At 51.5% G+C, this 13879-nt stretch overlaps 1 protein-coding gene across 2 annotated transcripts in view; it reads right to left on the reverse strand.

Annotated features, from left to right (window-relative positions):
* The window catches only part of NODAL (nodal growth differentiation factor), a 29171-nt gene that overhangs the window by 4848 nt on the left and 10444 nt on the right, over positions 1-13879 (reverse strand). Inside the window, exon 1 of one of the 2 annotated variants that reach the window (XM_033208535.1) lies at positions 10738-10934. The exons of the other annotated variant lie outside the window; for it this stretch is intronic. The gene's annotated coding sequence lies outside the window, so the exon portion shown is untranslated. Of the gene's footprint in view, positions 1-10737; positions 10935-13879 lie in introns of those variants that run through there. 2 annotated transcript variants of the gene reach the window in all.

Raw genomic sequence — 13879 nt, forward strand, 5'->3', positions numbered from 1 at the left:
AATAAACTGTTAGATGCTCAGACTGGACCTACATCAGAGATCATCACCTGGAAGACACACACACCCAGCCCTGTTCCACTCACCCAAGACAACCAAACCCAAACTGGATGACAAGGAGTAGGGGAGCACACTCCATTTATTCTGATCCTGGACTGATTTTCCCTGATGTCTGGGAATAGCACAGATTTGTGGATTTTCAGGTCACTTAATAGTGATGCCAGGCGCAGTGGCTCACGCCTGTAATCCCAGCACTTTGGGAGGCCGAGGCGGGTGGATCACCTGAGGTCGGGAGTTTGAAACCAGCCCGACCAACATGGAGAAACCCCTTCTCTACTAAAAATACAAAATTAGCCGGGTATGGTGGCGCACACCTGTAATCCCAGCTACTCAGGAGGCTGAGGCAGGAGAATTGCTTGAACTCAGGAGGTGGAGGTTGCGGTGAGCCGGGATCGCACCACTGAACTCCAGCCTGGGCGACATCAGTGAAACTCTGTCACAATAAAAAAAGTGATGAACTTTCTTCAAGCTCAGTTTCGTCTTCTTTGCAATGGGAATAATGCTGCACCACCCTCTCTGATTATCACAAGGACCCAGAGAAATAAAGAGGTTTGAAGGTTTATTGCTAAATAAAAGTCAGGTGTTATTCATTAGAAATAAGACAGGGCGTTTGTAACTCTTTGTGAATAGACTCTGGAGGTAGTTATGATCTCTAATGTAGTTCTAGCCTGGCTGCATAACAGTTTATTCATTGACTGTCTCCTAGAGGATCTTTGGTCAGAGAGGAAGTGAATTTCTCTGGGAAATCCAGCTTGTATTGTAAAGGGGCCACTCCCAATCTCAGCCTCATGGCAGCTTCTCCCACCCCAACTCCAGCAGCTCTTTTTCACTTAATTTCCACTTCCCTCCTCATTAGCACCTATAGGAGGCAATAACCGGCCCCTGACTAGCAGCTTTCCCCAGAAGTGTGGGGAGGAGGCTAACATTACTCAGCACCCACTGCTGCCACCTGTACCTGGAGGCTTGGGGCAGTGAGTTTAAAAACACTTTATCTTGGCCAGGTGCGGTGGCTCACGCCTATAATCCCAGCACTTTGGGAGGCTGAGGCGAGTGGATCACTTGAGGCCAGGAGTTCGAGACCAGCTTGATCAACATGGTGAAACCCTGTCTCTGCTAAAAAAAAAAAAAATACAAAATTAGCCAGGCATGGTGGTGCACGCCTGTAATCCCAGCTACTTGAGAGGCTGAGGCAGGAGAATCCCTTGAACCCAGGAAGTGGACATTGCAGTGAGCCGACATTGTGCCATTGCACTCCAGCCTGGGCAACAAAAAGCAAAAACTGTCTCAAAAAAAAAAAAAACTCTTTTAGAAGAAGGCAATCCTGCTCAATGGTTAAGAGCAGGGGCCCCTGAGTCCCCTCATGATGGCTCAAATTCTGTCACTTGCTGTTTGACATTGGTCAAGCTACTTTCCTTCTCTGAGCCTCAGTTTCCCTCTCTTAAAAGGGAGATGGTAAGAGTAGCCACCTCACAGGGTTGTTAGGATTAACTGAGATAATTCATGTAATGTGCTTTGCCCAGCACAACCAAAGTTCAATAAACACTGGCCATCATCAGCTGCCTTATTATTGCCCACGTCCAAGAGTTAGAAATGAAGGTGTCCAGACAGGCTACATGGGACCTGGACAGAAGTGCAAAGTCCCCTGTGAACAGGATGGACAGTGGGCAAGGCTGGGTAGGGAAGTGACCGCTCCTTCCTGCTGAAAGAAGTCTGTGACTCCACCACCCTTCCTGCCTTCTCCCACTGCTGCCAGGGTGCCCTGGGACAGGGATGATAGGTTATCTGGTTCATCTGAGAATAAGAGTTCTTTTTTTTTTTTTTTTTTTTTGAGGCGGAGTCTCGCTTTGTCGCCCGGACTGGAGTGCAGTGGCCGGATCTCAGCTCACTGCAAGCTCCACCTCCCGGGTTTACACCATTCTCCTGCCTCAGCCTCCCAAGTAGCTGGGACTACAGGCTCCCGCCACCTCGCCCGGCTAGTTTTTGTATTTTTAGTAGAGACGGGGTTTCACCATGCTAGCCAGGATGGTCTCGATCTCCTGACCTCGTGATCCGCCCGTCTCGGCCTCCCAAAGTGCTGGGATTACAGGCTTGAGCCACCGGGCCCGGCCGAGAATAAGAGTTCTAACATTGTGGGTGTCACTGGTGCCTGACACAAGGTAGGAATGTTCTCAGAAAAAAAACAAACACATCCAAATACAACAAATGTGATTTTAAGGTGGGTATGAGGAAGGGGTTCATGGACACCCAAAAACCCATTCATATGCTGAATGCCGACTTAGCCACACAGATGCCCCTGATGTCCTCCTGGCCCACCTCCAGTTCTTTTTTTTTTTTTTTGAGAGGAGTCTCGCTCTGTGGCCAGGCCGGAGTGCAGTGGTGCAATCTCAGCTCACTGCAGCCTCCACCTCCTGGGTACAAGTGATTCTGCTGCCTCACCCTCCCGAGTAGCTGGGACTACAGGTGTGCACCACCATGCCCAGCTAATTGTTGTACTTTTAGTAGAGACGGGGTTTCATCATATTGGGCAGGATGGTCTTGATCTCTTGACCTCATGATCCGACCACCTTGGCCTCCCAAAGTGCTGGGATTACAGGTGTGAGCCACCGCGCCTGGCCCCACCTCCCTTTCTGAAGAAGAAAGTGGCTGGGCTCACGCCCTTGGGTTCTCTTCCTGTCAGGGACACACCGTCCCCAGACAGGGCTGTGAGATAGGGCTGTGAGGGCCTGACACTGAGTGCCCACTCTACATTTTCATAAATTATAAGGGTCGTTACCACCAGTGGCTTCCCGTGTGCCAAGTGTTTCACAAGCATTCTCTAAATCTCCTCACTGTTCCTCTCATCTCACCATTTGCAGATGAGAAAACTGAAGGTCCAAGGCGAAGGTTAAACAGCAACAGATACAGATGTAAACCCAATCGGACTCCGACATCCCTTTCACGCAACTGCGGTGCAGCTTATTCGAAATAAACCCAAGATGGAAGAAGTGGGGCTAGGACATCACTTCTCCTCCAGTCTCCTTCCAGGCGGGCTCTTTCCACTGCTCTTAGAAAATGAGGCCGATTCACAACCTAAATGTGCCGCATGCTGCTATACACTCAAAAGCAGTGTTTAGGCCCGGTGCGGTGGCTCACGCTTCTAATTCCAACACTTTGAGAGGCCGAGGCAAGCAGATCACGAGGCCAGGAATTCGAGAGCAGCCTGGTCAGTACGGTGAAACCCTGTCTGTACTAAAAATATAAAAAAAAATAGCTGGGCGCGGTGGCGCGCGCCTGTAGTCTCAGTTACTTGGGAGGCTGAGGCAGGAGAATTGCTTGAACCTGGGAGGCGGAGGTTGCAGTGAGCCGAAATCGTGTCACTGCACCCCAGCCTGGGCGACAGAGGGAGACTCCGTCTCGAAGAAAAAACAAAAAACAGCGTTTAGCTGAAAGAGAGCAGTCTCCTAATTTACAGAAGGGAAGGCAGAAAGAGAACCCAAGACGCGCCAGGGACAACAGGGAATCAGGAAGCAGGATTTGAGGCCTAGAACCCAGTTTTCCAGATGTCTGTCCATCACCGCACACATCTCGAACTTTCCAGAAGGGAGTGAACTGGAAAAGCGCTCCCTCCCTTCTTTGACCCCTCCCATCCCCGGCCGCTTTTCAGTGGAGGGGCCGAGCAATTCAGCAAATTTCTCATTGCCCCGTCCCCGAGGGTGTCCCCTGGTCTGGCTGGTCCCCAGATGACCCTTCCGGAGAGGGTCACTGGCTGGCTGACCCCAGACGCGGGAGCGAGGAGCCCCCGGCACCAGGTCACAAGGGGCGGGCAGGCGGCAGGTCGGATCAGATTAGCCGATGTGGATTGCGCCCCAGCCCCGGGGAGGGCCGTCTGGCCCCCCCAGGCGGAGGGAGGCGCGGGCGGCCGCGACTGCCCAGGTGGCGGGATGTGGATTGAGGCGCGGAAGGGGCTCCCTCGCCGCAGCACCCACCTGCTCGCCGCGCTGGGTGCCCAGAAAGCGCTGCCAGGTCCTCGAGGGCGATACCCTCAGATCCCTGCCGTCCTTGACACCCACTCCCCTGCAAATCATGGCCCCGAACCCGGGGTTAACTGAGACACTTGACACCTTCCCGGCGCGGCTGGAGGACCCTAGGCTGCCACAGTTCGCGACTTCGGGACAGCCCATCCCTGATCTCCGGACCGTGAGCCCGAATCCCCGATGTTACCAGCTCAGCTGCCGATACTCCCGACGTCACACCCCGGGACCCCTTCACCCTCACTCGCAGAATGAAAAAAAACTCGCCAAGACAGAACCATTTCAGTAATACCAACGACCATTTACTGTGCCGTGCCGGGTACTGCGCTGAGCCTTTCGCGCGCATTCCACAGTCTGATAGACGAGGTGCTATTTATTACACCTATCCTACAGATGCGCAGACCCAGGCGCCGGGATAAGCAGCTTCACCAGACGGCAGCGATCAGCGCCTTCCACCCTTCCGCGCTGCACTCTGCGCAATCCCAAATCAAAACTCAGAGACTATGGTCCCTGTCGAGGACACACCCTGAACGCTAGAATCTCTACCCGACTCGGCCGTGGATACGCCCCCAGCCACCGACGCTGCTCCCGGAGCCTGCTGACGCGGAGACACCCGCAGAGCCAGGCCCTGGGCTCGGGACGCCCAGGCGGCTGCATACCCGGCTTGGAGCCGCAGGCCCTAACCCAGAGCACTTCCCGAGTCCGCCGGCTGGAAGCTGCGGAGGCGCCCCGGGGTGCCCAGCGGACGCGCGGCAAGCGGCATAGCCTACCTTGTGCCTGCAGGCTGCGGATGATGTCCGCCCGCGGCAGCGGGTTGCCGTAGAGGCTCAGCATATACGCCAGAGGCGACGACGACGAGGGTTGCCCCCGCGTACGCAGGTGCGCAGTGGCCACTGTCGCATCACCCGCCTGGAGCAGGGCCCACCAGGCGTGCAGGAGGAAGGGCAGGCAGTGGGCGTGCATGGTGGGCTGGCCAGGCCTGAAAGCAGCACCTCCAGCCCTTATATCCTGGGCCTCAGCAGCCGCCCCGCCCCCACCTTTCCTCCCTCCGGGGAAGTTTTAAGATCATCTAACCCCGGTCCGGAGGGTGGGGGGCAGAGAGACCTCCTGCTGGGGATGGGCGAGACCTGATCCTGGTGCGGAGGAGGCCCGCAAAGCTGGCGGAGGACCTAGTTCCAGGGACGGGATCTAGGGCTCCTGGTTTGCCCGGTCTGGACACCCTGGCACCCTGCTCCTCTAGGTACCAAAGGCCTTGATGCTGAGACAGAGCAGGCTTGTCCTGGCAGACTCCCAGGTCAGAACTGCGACTTCCTTACTCGGCCTCACCTGGGATCCCTGCCCCATCCTCTCCACTCAGGCTGCAAATGGACCGCTGGCTCCTCAAGAAGCAGGAAGAGTATGCCAAGGGATCCTCGCGGCCCTCAGGCCGACTTTGGCCCAATGTAGCCGGGGCAGCCTCCCTGGCCACTGTCTAGATGGCCTCGGGGAGCACCCTTGGCCCTACCAAATACTGAAGTGCTCTCCTGGGGAAGACAGAAGGCAGGAGGGACTAGGACGATGACTTCTTCGTCTGAAAAGGGAGTGTTCAGCAGAAGCTGGAGCCCGAAGGAGCCAACGGGATGATCCTGGTTCATCAGGCTCTTCCCCCACAGGCAGACATCACCCCAGTAATTTCAGGAGGAAAGGTGTTACCCTTGTTGCCCACATCCCCCAATCTCTGCCTGGTGTGGCAGGGCCACAGAAGACCTGGGTGTCGGCTCAGGGCCACTCACTTTGATCTCTGGGCCCTGCTTTCCTTATTTGCACAAGAGTGATCCTTGTCTGGCCTCCTCCCTTCCAGGTGCAAAGTCAAGTCAGGGCTGGAATGACTTTTAAAGAAATGTAAATCCCTGCTCCAGTGTCAGGCCCCATCCGTTTTCCTTTACACCTGAGGGCTCTTTTTCTTCCCAGCTCCCCCCACCTACCTAGCCTTGACAGACACGTTAGCTGCTGGCCAACACTTACTGAACACTTACTAAGTGCCAGGCACAGAGCCAAGTGCTCTATACACCTGGCTTCTTTCACAGGATGCCTCTAGCTCAAAAGAACTGTAGGCTGCTGGCCCGGCACAGTGGCTCACACCTGTAATTTCAGCACTTTGGGAAGCTGAGACTGGCAGATTGCCTGAGCCCAAGAGTTCAAGACCAGCCTGGTCAACATGGCGAAACCCTGTCTCTACCCAAAAATATAAAAATTAGCCAGGCATGGTGATGTGCGCCTGTAGTCCCAGCTCCTCTGGAGGCTGAGGTGGGAGGACTGCTTGAGCCTGGGAGGCGAAGGTTGCAATAAGCCAAGATCGGGCCACTGCACTCCAGCCTGGGCGACAGAGTGAGACCCTGTCTCAAAAAACAAAACAACAACAACACAACAACAAAAGAACCATAGGCTGCGACCTGAGCAGGTGTTAGAAAATGGAGAAAGGTCCAGCAGGCTCAACTAGGAGCTCCAAGCCTTCGTCCTCTGTCTTAGGGGAAGAGGCTATACCACCTAGCTGGGGGCCTCACCTAAGATTCAGGAGACCTGGGCTGTCCACCACACGAGCCCTGGACAGTCTGTTAGTTTCCTAAAGTTGGAACTGTCTTGTTCATCCTGCTGTCACACAGTATATACCATCATCATCGTTGGAACTCAAAAAATCTGTGTTAAGTAAATCATTCAGGCCAGGTGTGGTGGTTCATGCCTGTAATCCCAACACACTGGGAGGCCAAGGCTGGAGGATAGCTTGAGGCCAGGAGTTTGAGACCAGTCTGGTCAACATAGCGAGACCCTCTTAAAAAAAAGAGAGAAATTTAAAAACAAGTAAATAATTCAGTGAGGCCAGACGCAGTGGCTCACGCCGTAGTCCTAGCACTTTGGGAGGCCGAGGTGGGCAGATCACCTGAGTTTGGGAGTTCGAGACCAGCTTGACCAACATGGAGAAACTCTGTCTCTACTAAAAATACAAAATTAGCTGGGCGTGGTGGCACATGCCTATAATCCCAGCTACTTGGGAGGCTGAGGCAGGAATATCATTTGAACTCAGGAGATGGAGGTTGCAGTGAGCCAAGATTGCGCCATTGCACTCCAGCCTGGGCAAAAGCGAAACTCCATCTCAAAAAAAAAAGAAAAAAAAAAATTCAGTGATAGGCACTATGTCTGGACTTGCCTGAAGATAAGCATCACCTTGGTGTTTGTTAAACTATTGATTCCCCCTTTTTTTTTTTTTTGAGATGTAGTTTCGCTCTTGTTGCCCAGGCTAGAGTACAATGGCATGACCTTGGCTCACTGCAACCTCTGCCTCCCCAGTTCAAGCAATTCTTCTGCTTCAGCCTCCCGAGTAGTTGGGATTACAGGTCCCCACCACCATGCCCGGCTAATATTTGTATTTTTAGTAGAGGTGGGGTTTTGCCATGTCGTCCACCCGCCTCAGCCTCCCAAAGTGCTGGGATTACAGGCGTGAGCCACTGCGCCTGGCCAAAGTATTGATTCTCAAGTCCAGACCCAGACCTTCGGATTTAGAATTTGGTGAGAGGGCGTGGTCATCTACATATTTCACAAGCACCCCAGTGATACTTTTTTCTTTTTTTGAGACAGTGTCTCACTCTGTCACCCAGGCTGGCGTGCAGTGACATGATCTCGGTTCACTGCAGCCTCTACCTCCCGGGTTCAAGGGATTCTCCTGCCTCAGTAGCTGTAATTCCTGCCTCAGGAGCTGGGATTACAGGCACATGCCACCACGCCTGGTTAATTTTTGTACTATTAGTAGAGACAGGAGTTTCACCATCTTGGTCTCGAACTCCTGACCTCGAGTGATCTGCCCGCCTTGGCCTCCATAAGTGCTGGAATTACAGGCATGAGCCACCATGCCTGGCCCTCCAGTGATTCTGATCAGCCAACTTTGGGACCCACGTGGGCTAGGGTTCTTGCTGCAGTTTGTAACCCACCTCTATACATTGTTTCCTCATCTGCAAAACATGTCTAGAGATTACTCCTCCCATGTAGACTAAAGGAAATGAATGTAAAAATGCTTTACTGGCCGGGCACGGTGGCTCAAGCCTATAATCCCAGCACTTTGGGAAGCTGAGACGGGCGGATCACGAGGTCAGGAGATCGAGACCATCCTGGCTAACACGGTGAAACCCTGTGTCTACTAAAAAATACAAAAAAACTAGCCGGGCAAGGTGGCGGGCACCTGTAGTCCCAGCTACTCGGGAGGCTGAGGCAGGAGAATGGTGTAAACCCGGGAGGCCAAGCTTGCAGTGAGCTGAGATCCGGCCACTGCACTCCAGCCCGGGCGACAGAGTGAGACTCCGTCTCAAAAAAAAAAAAAAATGCTTTACAAGCTCTAAAACCTGATGCCATTGTAGAGGATGATGCATGTGGGTATTATTGTGGGTGGTCCATGGTTGTCATCTGACTTCCCCAGCCTAGAGACTCAGCCTCAGCCCTCTGTATCAGACCCGTCCTCAGAGGCAGAAGGCACTCTCATCCAGGTCATGCACATATAAATACAAAAATGACAGGTTGTGGTTAGTGCTGTGGGAGCCTCTGACCAGGACTCAGGTTCCAAGGATGGCAGTACAGGGAAGGCACAGGCAACTAGATGGAGGTACGGGAGTCAGACTCAGTGAAACCAATTCCAGAACCCAAGTCTACCAAATCGCCGTGTGGCCTAGTGTGTAGGTGGTCCCTGTTTAAACATGCTCAGCTCAGCTCAGAGCACCCTCGTCCACTGAGACTGGGAAGGAACAAAAACGATGGCATGCTTTCCATCCTGGACCAGAAGCTTCTTCTTCTTTTTTTTTTTTTTTTTTTTTTTTTTTGAGATGGAGTCTGGCTCTATCACCCAGGCTGAAGAGCAGTGGCACAATCTCAGCTCACTACAACCTCTGCCTCCTGGGTTCAAGCACTTCTCATACCTCAGCCTCCAGAGTAGCTGGGATTACAGGCATGCACCACCATGCCCAGCTATTTTTTTTGTATTTTTAGTATGTTTAGTATGTTGGCCAGGCTAGTGTTGAACTCCTGACCTCAAATGATCCACCCGCCTCAGCCTCCCAAAGTTCTGGGATTACAGGCATGGGCCAATACACCCAGCCCAGAAGCTTCTTGAAATTAGGGCTAAAGCTTTATTCATCACATGTCCCTTGCACTACAGGCACTTAATGGGTGCTCACTAACTGTTTAAGGTAAAATGAATGATAACCATAGCTAACATTTATTGAACACCTAATGCACCAGACATTCTGCTAATAATTGCATTGATTTTATCCTCATCCCCACTTCAGACATCATGAGAAAACAGAAGCTCAGATAATTTACCCAAAGCCACAAATTTACAAGTGGAAACAGCCAGTATGTGAAGGGTCAGTCTGCTTGTTGCCCAAACCCGTTGCTTCCCCATAGAAGAGGAGTGAAAATGTGCTTTGTACTAAGACTTTTAAGAAAACTCTCAAATAATGTCTTGCCTTTCCCAGGGTCCAACAGCTGCAGACAGCTCATTTCTGATGTGTATTGGCTTAGAGCCCTGTGGAGGCCTGGAATTTCTCTCTGACCCACAAGAGCAACTGTCTGACAAAGCTCATCCATCTCTGAACTTTCTTGGGCTCTGGCACTATCCCTGGAAGAACCTGAATCTCTGTTGCTTTTTTAGGACCGAGGCTAACAGTCACCCTCACTTTTTAAAGACCTTAGTTGGTCCAGGATCTCTTTCATATAAGAAAAACCAGAAGTGCCCTTTTCCCAGGTGAGGAATGACACCTTCTCGTTTCCTCTGCCCCAGACAGACTGACCGTCAGATTCCCTGACCTGGGAGATAACCTTTGAGGCCATCCCAGCTGGCAGGAGGGTGGGGGCAAAGTCTCTTGAGATTCTCAGATGCTTTCCAGTGCTCTCCATCGAGACATTTGGGACCCTCCCTTGACATGAGCAGCAATGTGTGACATGGTTAAGTGCTTGGACCCTGAAGCTGAGCCTCAGGAGGCAGAATCTGGATGCTTCTCTGTCACTTCCTACCTAGGGATATTAGACCAGGCACTTGGCATCCTGAAGCTTCTGCTTGCACAGCTCTAAAATGCAGACAAATAATATCTACTGACAGGAATGCTATAAATAGTAAATGTGTGTGAAATGCATAGTGCACGTAGTATTTAGTCATTCATTCATTCATCAAACAAATCTGCTTGTCTAGTGAGTCTCTGGCAGGCTAACTCAGAGCTAGATTCTCAGGGAATCAAGGACATGTGTTTAGTGAGCATTTCCTGTACAGCCAGGGTGACACTGGCTGCCTTTGCCTGTATATGTTGCCTACATAAGCAATCCTGTTCACCCCTCACTGATGTTCTCTGTGTGGCAAGCCTTTCAGGGATGGAGAAACTGAGGTACCCAGGAATTAAAGCTTAAGCTGTGTGAGGGTGGAGAGCACCTGCTTCATCATATCCCTCTGTGCCTAGCATAGCTCCTGGCACACAGGTAACAGTGAGTATTTGTTAAGTGATTGAATGAACCCCGTATTCCCAAAGCAGGGCCCCCAAGCACCCTTGCCTTTCACTTGTTCTTTCCTCCTGCTGTTTGTACTTTATCTCCCCTAGTAAACTCCTAAACTCCTACTCATCTATCAAGACATAGTTTTAAAGTCTCCTCTTCTACAAACCTGTAACTGCCCCCGAAGCAATTTAGCAGAGCCTTCTTCTTCCTCCTCCTCCTCCTCTTCCTCTTCCTACTCCTCCTCCTCCTTCTCCTTCTCCTTCTTCTTCCAGAGTCTCACGCCAGGCTGGTTTCTTCTTCTGACAGAGTCTCACTCTGTTGCCAGGCTGGAGTGCACTGGTACGATCTTGGCTCACTGCAAACTCTGCCTTCTGGGTTCAAGTACTTCTCCTGCCTTAGCCTCCCGAGTAGCTGGTATTACAAGTGAGTGCCACCAGGCCTGGCTAAAGTTTGTATTTTTAGTAGAGATGGGGTTTCAGTATGTTGGCCAGGCTGGTCTCAAACTCTTGACCTCAGATGATCCATCCACCTCGGCCTCCCAAAGTGCTGGGATTACAGGTGTGAGCCACCGCGCCCGGCCAGCAGAGCCCTCTTCTAAGTAAAGCATCAGGGCGGGGTGTGGTGGCTGGTGCCTGCAATCCCAGTGCTTTGGGAGGCCAAGATGGAAGGATCGATTGAGACCAGGAGTTTAAGACCAGCCTAGACAACATGGTGAGACTCTGTCTCTACAAAAAATTTAAAAATTAGCCAGGCCGGGCGCGGTGGCTCAAGCCTGTAATCCCAGCACTTTGGGAGGCCGAGACCGGCGGATCACAAGGTCAGGAGATCGAGACCATCCTGGCTAACACGGTGAAACCCCGTCTCTACTAAAAAATACAAAAAACTAGCCGGGCGAGTTGGCGGGCGCCTGTAGTCCCAGCTACTCGGGAGGCTGAGGCAGGAGAATGGCGTGAACCTGGGAGGCGGAGCTTGCAGTGAGCTGAGATCCGGCCACTGCACTCCAGCTTGGGCGACAGAGCGAGACTCCGTCTCAAAAAAAAATAAATAAATAAAATTAGCCAGCTTGTGCCTGTAGTCCCAGCTACTTGGGAGGCTGAGATGGCAGGAGGTCAAGGCTCCAGTGAGCCATGATCACACCACTCCACTCCAGCCTGGATGACAGAGTGAGACCCTGTCTCAGGAAAAAAAAAAAAAAAAAAGGAAGAAGAAAATCAACAAAGTAAAGCATCATAGAGCAGTTGTCTAAACTCTCTTCAGTGAAGGCCACCAGCCTATCAGACTGTGAGCTGCCTAGGAGCAGGGGGGACCCCTGACTCCTTTCTCTCTGAGACCCCAGCCCCTGGTTTATAACTGCCCACTGTTTGCTGGAATCTGCAATCTACGTGAATGAATTCAATCTCGTAAAGGCAGGTCTAAGACAAGTCTTTTGCTTCTACCTTTAGTCTGTGCCCCCAACTGTTGGTCTTGGAGGCTGATGCCCAGGCTGAGAGGTGCCATCCAGCGACTCTGCTGGGCACATGTGGCTGTCTGTGATCTCAAGCTAGAAATGAGCCTCCATCTTCCGCCCTGTTTTCCAGAGCCCTCCCCTGCAAACCCCTTGGAGCCCAGAAGCACTCCAGCCCCATGCAAACACCTGACCTTCCCCAAAGTTCAAAGCGGTTCTTTCTCTGCCCAAAATGAGTTTGCCTCCTTTTCATTCAACAAAACATTCCTATTTATCCCACAGATCCAGCCCAAGAGTCTCTTCTTCCATGAAGTTTTCCTTATATGATCTCTCTCCCCTCAGACACTCTTACCCTGAGACCCCTTTCTTATCCAGGCTCTGATCCCAGCCATTCTTTGTTTATGGGACAAGATCTTCGAGCCCCTGGGAGTTTCCCACCAGCAAGCCTGTTGCTGGTTTGCACTGTATTCTTCAAAGTGCTGGGCAAAGAGCCTGATATACAGTAAATGGAGGTTGCAAACCATGCCTGCAGCTGGCCCTGGCTGATGCGGTGTTTTGTCTGCCACCAACTATGTTTTTAAAAGTTTTTTACTGACTGCCATGACTCACACCTGTAATCCCAGTAGTTTTGGAGGCTGAGACAGGAGGATCACTTGAGTCCAGGAGTTTAAGACCAGCCTGGGCAGCATAGCATGACCTCATCTCTAAAAAAAACAAAAAAGTACATCCAGGCCAACATGGTGAAACCCTGTCTCTACTAAAAATACAAAAATTAGCCAGGCATGGTGGTGCTTGCATGTAATCCCAACTATTTGGCAGGCTGAGGTAGGAGAATCGCTTGAACCATGGAGTCGGAGGTTGCAGTGATCCGAGATCATGCCTCTGCACTCCAGCCTGGGTGACAGAGTGAGACTCCACCTCGAAAAAAAAAAAAGAAAAAGAAAAAAAAATTATCTGGGCGTGGTGGCCTACGCATGTAGTTTCAGCTATGCAGGAGGCTAAGGAGGGAAGATGGCTTGAGTACAGGAGGTTGAGGCTGCAGTGAGCCATGATTGTGCTACTGTACTCCAGTCTGGGTCACAGATTGAGACCCTATCTCAAACACAACAAAACGAAAACAAAAAGAAAAGTCTTGAAGATGCCAGGTGTGGTGGCACATGCCTGTAATTTTTGAGATTGTTCATAAAAACGTTTTTGTTTTCTTCTCTTCATTTGAGAAATGGAAAGAAAGGTCTGGGCCCTCATTTCAAGACAGTAAAGGTTCCCTAAAGCCAAATAGTCACTATTTCCTTTAGGCAGGGTCTATTATCTTTTTTTTTTTTTTTTTTTAAGACAGAGTTTTGCTCTGTCACTCAGGCTAGAGTGCAGTGGTTCGATCTCGGCTCACTGTAAGCTCCGCCTCCTGGGTTTACGCCATTCTCCTGCCTCCGCCTCCCAAGTAGCTGGGACTACAGGCGCCCACCACCACACCCGCTAATTTTTTGTATTTTTAGTAGAGACGGCGTTTCACTGTGTTAGCCAGGATGGTCTCGATCTCCTCACCTTGTGATCCACCCACCTTGGCCTCCCAAAGTGCTGGGATTACAAGTGTGAGCCACCGTGCCCGGCTGGGACTATTCTCTTAAGTGCTAGAGTCAATCCTTAACTTATGACATCTATTTGCCTGGCCCTGGAGATCCTTGTTATATTTTACTTTATTTTAAAATTATTATTAGTTTTTTCTTTTCTTTTTCTTTTTTGAGATGGAGTCTCACTCTGTCGCCCAGGCTGGAGTGCAGTGGTGTGATCTCCGCTCACTGCAAGCTCCGCCTCCCGGGTTCATGCCATTCTCCTGCCTCAGCCTCCCGAGTAGCTGGGACTATAG

The sequence above is a fragment of the Trachypithecus francoisi genome, unplaced genomic scaffold (genome assembly GCF_009764315.1).
Source record: "Trachypithecus francoisi isolate TF-2019V2 unplaced genomic scaffold, Tfra_2.0 Lachesis_group9, whole genome shotgun sequence".
Lineage (NCBI taxonomy): Eukaryota > Metazoa > Chordata > Mammalia > Primates > Cercopithecidae > Trachypithecus > Trachypithecus francoisi.